Source organism: Hippoglossus stenolepis, chromosome 13 (genome assembly GCF_022539355.2).
Source record: "Hippoglossus stenolepis isolate QCI-W04-F060 chromosome 13, HSTE1.2, whole genome shotgun sequence".
Classification (NCBI taxonomy): domain Eukaryota; kingdom Metazoa; phylum Chordata; class Actinopteri; order Pleuronectiformes; family Pleuronectidae; genus Hippoglossus; species Hippoglossus stenolepis.
Window position 1 is genome coordinate 15,062,022 of NC_061495.1, and position 7,638 is coordinate 15,069,659.

Here is a 7,638-nt window from a genome sequence, read left to right on the forward strand (position 1 = left end):
TGGGTGTCCAGTATGGATTAGTGAATGACAGAGCCTGTCCACAGGCTGCACGAGACACTGTCCGTCTCATTGAGTCCCACCCGGGGGGCTGCAGCTCTAATCTAGTAATCCTATCCTGACTATCCTTACGTGTGCTTTACAACACGGTGCCTCACTGTGCCGATGCCACAGAGTTTGCAGATAAGGTAGCTCGCTAACTTTCACCCCTATTGTCCTGTCACGCCAAATGAAAAATGGACCCTAAGTGCTGCTGGAATGTGGCATGTTTTAAGGAAGCCTGCAGCAGGAGCTTCGCTCACAACGTTAGCTGTAGGTAGTCTATATGCATGAAAGCCTCAGTGTTGATATACAGTCACTGGCATCAAGTTCATGGTTTAAATGAAGTTTGAAATTTATGATAATTTGCAGGAGTGGTAAACAGACCAATTTAACCTAGTGTGACGTTTCGTTGGAAAGAACCAAACACTGCAGGCCTCATTGGAAATAAACACAACTCCGCAGCTAGTCGCACTGGTGCAATGAAGCCTGAGCCACTTTAGTGGAGAAAGATCAAAATGGCGATATACTGTTTACCGTGTCCTTTAAAAAAAAATTACCCTGCAGTGAAAAATTATAGCTCAAACGACGGAAAATCACCTAGAGCCATTTTTCTCGGACCCAGGTGGTTCCTATTCATGGTCACCCCACCCATCACATACACACAGGCAAACGCAGCACTGCAGGGAGATTACGGCCAGGATGTGGCAACCCAGGCAGCATCTGGAGCTGAGCCCTGCGTGAGGGGCACCGTAGCACCAGCACTCTCATTTATCTAGTCTTTCTGCATAGGCTCATTTATAACCCTGAGCCTCTGCTTACATCTGTTACAGCCAAAAACATACAAGGCCACCTCATCTTTCACTGCTTATACTGATGTATGACAGTGCGAATATATCAGTTATAAATCGAGGGGAAATATCCAAGTGAGATGCATGAAATGAGAGCCAGAAAGAGGATCGGATCAAAAATAGAAACCAGAGAGGAGTCAACATTGGATCAGAGGATCAAACAGGAGTGACGGACAGGATGTACCGCACTCACCATGTGTCTGTTCCTCCCATCACTCACCCGTGCAGCCTGTGGTGGAGATAGCAGATATCTGCTTCTCATTACAATGCAGAGAAGGATTTAGAGAGGAGCGTAATGGCTGACTGCAGCCTTAACCCTGTCACTCTGATGCACCAAACCACCAAAAGCCTTCCCCTGAACGTCCCAGCCCCGCTCGACTTCTGCATGTAAATATGAAACAGCTTTGCAGCCGCACGTCGGCCTCTCACTACCAGGCACACCCTACATCATAGCCTGAACGGAGGCCACTAGCTTGATGCCTATCCATTCATCAAAACCACGATGGCAGGCCTTCCGAGTAAGAGTTTGAAAGTTGCAAAGTGCAGGCCTGCCTGGGCCCTGTCACTGCCAGCTGAGCTGAGTGAAGTGCCTGTCAGGAGCCTGAACCGAGTGTTTGTTTATATGTGGTAAACTGCAGTCCGATCCCCTGCAGGAATACTGCTCCAGCGAACATTCAAATCCCTAATGAGCAAAAGATGTGTGAAAAGTCCCATTGTGGTAAAAGTTTCCTGTGTATTTTCACACTGGTGAGAAGAGAAGAGGGAGACAAAAGAAGGATGGAGATGAGGATGAAAAGAGCAAGGCATGAAAGACACATCCTGTAGGAGTTCGTGAAAAGAGGAAGGAGGTAGTGATTGTTATTATTTCTTTCACCTGTGTTTTTCTCTCCTTTTCTGGACCTCACGAAAAGCTCCTCGGATATATTTGTGATCGTGTTCCTCCACAGCTGTTTGGCTGTGATCGCCAACTCAGCCATGAGAGATTTATCTTTGATTCTCTCTCACACACGCACACTAGAAAAATGCAAGGCGCTTCAGTGCTCGTGGTTTCACGCGTGGTTTCTTGTAAGTAGTTTACGCCCTGTATTTATGAGAAAATAAATCCATTAAAAACTTTATTTGCTTTATTGCCAAAGGCAGACCTGAAATATTCCATCTGCTGTCTCAGGTATGCAGTCAATACAGCAGCAGGTTTCCCCCTAGAAGTACAAGTACTTTAAGTATGTTATGTGTTTGAGTCGGTACGAGTGAAGAATTGTTTTGTTGAACTATCAATCTCACATTTTTCTCTTTAACAAGGACTGTGGGAACCTATCGACTTGGTGCAGGAAAAGACTGATTTAAGAGGCTACTTATGCTCTGATGTCAGTGTGAATTCATGGTTTAATGATGGGAAACTTACAATGATACAGTGATACAAAGGCAAATGGATCTGTTGGAACTTAAGTTAAAGTATAAACGTAAACGCCAGTAGTTCTCCATTACAAACCTTTCCTGCTGCCAATCTTAATATACCCACCCCGAACCGGGCCTCCGTTTTTTTTCCAAATATTCACTGTAAGCACACATGGACTCAGGCCAAGTTCGAGAAGCTGCGGTTCGTGTTGAGATGTAATTGATTGGATTTTAATGAAGCCCCTGAAAGAGGGAGAGGATGGATGCTAAAAATAATTTTCTTCTTTTTTCAGTCAACCTTTTTTTTTTCTCGCCTGCATTTGACCAGCTCTCTCTCCTTCCCGGCCTGTTTCGGGTCATAGTGTTTAATGGTCGGCCTGTTGTTAACCCTGTGACATCTGGTGCAAACACAAGGACCCATTTATGGCCTAATCAAAACACCCAACAAAGAACAATCAGTCACATCTGGCTCTGCACTGCCGCTCACCTCAATTTTAAATAAAGTAAATTAAACCAAGGCTTGTTCATATTTGTCATATTTACATTTTGACTCATGAAAAGTTTGAAATTTTGGGAAACAGGTTTATTCTTAGATGCAAAGGAGCTAGCATAAACACTGGGAGCAGAGGCCTGGTATATGGCAAACATTAAATTTAAAGCTAACTGAATTACACTTTATATATCATGTATTTAATCTGCACCAAAACCAAAATGTAGAAATATCACTTTGTGGTTTTACAGATGGATTATGTGTCTAAGTATTTAGTTAGTAGTTAGCCCAGCATAGAAATTACTGTTTCTGGATGAAGCATATAGTCACACACCTGTAACACAAGTTTCCTTTTTGCATTTCAGATCTTGTACACCTTCAACAAACAATATTTAATGTGTTTATTAGTGAGCCTTTTGAATTTTGTTACTTGAACTGAGCCATGCTAGCTGTTTCCCTTCTATATATTAACTATGCTAAGCTAAGCTAACCTGTAGCTACCAGAAAGATGTGGCCGTTTTTTGGCAATAAAGTTAGTAAATGTCCCAAAATGTCAAATATTTCCTTAATACAATCTTTTCTTAGCTTGATGCTATAATGTATTTTTTTCTGAAAAACTGAGGTTCATTCAAGGTCCAGGCTTCCTATGAACTTTTTGCTGCCATCTTTTAATCTGTGTAAATGTGCGTATCTGACCTTTCAGCAGAGCAGGACTGCATTTCCGGAGACTCTGTTCCCTGCTTGGTACGAGACGGTGCCCACTTCCTCCCATTGAGCCGGCCAAAAATGGACTTCCCAGCAGCCATGGTGGGAGAACTGGGACGGACAATGGCAGAGCAGGATGGACACCAGATCAGATAGTGTGGTGCAACCCTAACATACACAAACAGACGCTACTCCAGCCATTCTAATGCCAACACACAGTTTTCTGTGTGGGACAATGATGCAAATGGTAAAAGCACAACTCAAAATCTTCAAACTGATAATCGTAAGATTTGTTCATATTGTTGTTTTGGATGAGGTACATAAGAGCATTACAAACGTGCAGTTTGTCAAGACAATATTTAATCTCACTCTCATATTAAATGCTTCCGTCAGTGTGGGAGTGGTTTCCAAAATCAAATATGGCCGTTGTGAACTCTGAAGAAATTACAATTGCAACATTTGAGCAGCAGTTGTCACCCATCAAGATATCTGCCGGCCGCTGTCCTCACTTGACTTAAACATGACCATTAACAGGTGTCTGCTAACTCACCTAGAAGATGAGGTGCCTCACATCCAGAGGCTCCAGTCCTACGTCAGCGCCCATGGGTCTACATCTGACCAGGCCCTTTGGTGCATGTATTTCTCCATTCTCTCTCTCCTCGGTTACGTTTGCTGTCATACCGTTCAAATAAATGCAACAGCTTCCCATAAAAAAAATATTTTATTAAGTTTTCAGATTTATCCCCCGTGCCCCCTCTTTAATATGACTAGGAAATGATGCCACTATCCCCACCAAAGACGTGTCCTCCTTGCTAAGGCACCATTTTCACAAATTTGAAAGTAAGGTGACAAATTTGAAGTGCATCATCTGGGTACTTATAGTGCACTGTATGCTCTCAGTGTGAACACACTTATAAACTTAAATAGCAAGTGTGAGTAGGGATATAACAGTTACCAGTTTCACAGTGCACTGTGGTAAAACATCCGATGGTTGGTTGTACCGTTTCAATCTTTAATGACCATAATTACCATGGTGATTGATCGTGTCCAGCATCAACCAAATTCAGCAAGTCTCTAAAACACAGGCACAGTACGTTTTGTATGATGTAAAAACGTGGCAGAGAAAGTGGCAGGCAACCTCCGAGCTACAGATTTATTTCAGTCGTTGTGAATTTACTTTGATTAGCAATTATATTTTTGAAATAACCTATTTGGCATGTTGAAACCTTCCTGCTTTAATGTGAATGTGGTCCATTTGATATGGTGTTATATAGTGATTTATAAATTTCTCACAAATAAATTGTTTTACTCACATTTTTCCAAGTTTTCAGCACATTTCATCAAAACTGCTACGATACTGAACTATGATAAGTTTGGTCACTAAAAGTGATACATTTTCCCAAGTTTTCATCTCCGAGTATGGACGAATGCAAACTGAGACACAGCAGCTGTCGTCTGATTCCTCAGTGTTCAAGTATTAGGCTACAAGTCATATTAAACAGCAACAATGAAACGTATTGAACTGTTCACTGTAAAACACCAGATCACCGGAGTTTCTTTATCTGAATGTGCTCTGGCTGCATCTGCAGGTGATGATGAAAGTGGACTTGACTCAATGCAAACAGTGACCTTGTGGAACCTCAGCTGTGAAATATGCACACCATCAAGTTCCTACATGTCACAGGCTGTGGTCTGGACATGAGTGCAAGGCCATTTCCTTAAGTGTGCACCCCCCACATCCCCCAACCCCCGCCTCCATCTCATTTCCTCCATACCCAAACAAAAGCTGCTTCTCTGGGAAAAGTGCTCGGCCACTTATGTTTCTGTGCGGAGCCCCAAACTGCATGCAAGCAGGACTCTCAGGCCGCCGGTGTGTCTGTAAACAAGGTAGCGAACACTTCAGCTTAATGTGGACCACATGGATGACATGTTTGATTTGCCTAAAAACAGCAAGTCCACAAACAAAGTGCTCATAAGGACATTAACTCGGCTCACCCAAACAAGGTCAAGACTTGCACGATAATCAGCACGAGATGACGACTTTATTGCACAGGCAGAGCAGCGTTCATTACCCACCTCCAGCTGTGATGTGGCTACGGGGTGGGAGTAGTTTACCCAGGTGGGTCAGAGAAAGCTCCTTGTTTAGCATGTTGCTCATGGACCTCAGGGTTCAAGCTAGTAACCTTCCAAAATCAAAGCAGAGTTTAGGAGTAAAGGAGAGGGGCATTTCTCAGGAGGCCCAGAACCAAGCATCATCCCAGATGTGACATTTAAAACCTGCGATAAGTGGTTATTTGTACACTTGAAGAGTGGAAACAGGATGTGAACACAACATTGAGGTCATATAGCAAACTTGTTAACAAACCATTGCGTGTATTTACACAGCCTGACAGTTTGCATTCATAATTTGGGAGTTACGTCTCTGGCTACATGTAACACTTCGCCCCTGTATGACACCACCTTAAGTATATTGACTTTTTAATGGCTACTCACTGCAACATTTCCAGCTAGTCAGTTTGGTGCGAATTTGACTAAACAGCTGAACTCAGAAATACCAAAGTTCATGTCAGGAGAGCAGTCCCACCACACAAGGAAATCAGTGAGTGAACCATTGCCCAGCATTCATCTTTGACCTGTGATGATCACTTTCCTTCTGCGCATGTGTGGCCCTGTGCCCCTTAGCCAATTCCTTTGTACAACTATATCAGGAACACATCAGTGGCCTTATTAGAGTAACTTATTAAAAGAAATTCAAAAGGCCATAGTGTAGAGCATTTCAGGTTTATTTTCATCAGAGAAATTTTCAGCGGTATACAGGCTCTGCAGTCTTCCAGACTCCAGCTTTCATCTGGTTGTTGGGAGAATCGGTTTTCCTAGGTGGATCCCCACAGTCAGGCCAAACTCCTTGGTGGCGTGTTTCTCTTGGAACTAGAACTTCAGCTGGAAACCCTCCCGTCAAAGCAGTCCATTGAAGTAAAGGAAAGTGGCTCTTCTTCGAGAGGCCTTGCAGTCGTGTGCGCCAGAGCGTCGAGCAGGGTATCGCAGGCCTTGGAGGGAATGTGAGCCAGGCCCAGAGATCTGAACGGGCCCAGAACCTGGAAGCCACAGTAGTGGAGGATACCGTTCTGGAGGAGAAGAAAAAAAAAAAAAGCACATGATTGGCGTTCCTGTCAAGCTATTGAAGTTTGATTCAGTTAATTCATGCAAAAATTATACCTGCAGGGAGCCACAGGATGACATTCATGTCTCCATTGATGCCAGTAGCACTGAACATGTGGACTCATGAGATCCAGTGGTGAAGGAGAATGACTTTCTTGTCCTGTGCAGGAAGCAAACAAATTAAGAAAGGACAAACTAAATCTTAAACCAACACTGCGAGCCTCTTGCTTTTGATTCCTCACCTTGAGAATTCTGGCTGTCTCTTATCGTGCAGTAAGAGCTTGGCGGGGGTGAGCACCCGGTCAAACCAGCCCTTCATGATCGCAGGCACAGTGAACCAGTACATGGGAAACTGACAAAGATACAAGTTTACTTTTTAATCTGGAGATCTCAAGGCCTAACACATAACCGCCACTCAGGCGCCTTACCTGAAACACGATCAGATCTGCCTCCAGTGACTTTGCGCTGCTCTTCAATGATGTCAGCAGAAAGCTTTCCTTCCTCCCCAGGCCAGTTTGGTCTCCTCTGCATAACAGAAGTGTTCGGCATTCTTAACTTCTCCTGCAGAGTCACAAATATAAACACCCACGTCATGTAGAGACTGAAAATCAAGTTTAAAGATCATGATTTTTAACATTGGCAGGAGATTTATCTGCAGTGATGTCTTCAGCTTAGTAACCCAGTGAAGCACAAACTTCATAGCATACAAGGTCCAGACACTTCACCGTGCAGCCATGAGCAGTCAAGCCTCCACTGCTGCCCTTTGCTCTTTGGCTGCGACGTTGAAGGAGCCGCTGCTCTGATGGCTGTCATGATCAATACCTTCTTTACTTTTCACCAAAAGCCAAAGATTTACAAATGAGAAATATACACGTCTTCTTAAAACAGATTCAAACAAACAACAGCTAACTAACAGCTCAAAACTCACCCATTTCTCAAGCGCTCAGTGGATTGACAAGCTTTGCAGTTGGCCAGCGTACGGTGGTGGAACCAGCAGATCAT

At 43.7% G+C, this 7,638-nt stretch overlaps 1 pseudogene; it reads right to left on the bottom strand.

The window, feature by feature from the left end:
* Positions 1 to 6,280: 6,280 nt before the first annotated feature.
* Positions 6,281 to 7,638, bottom strand: LOC118120056 (annotated as a pseudogene).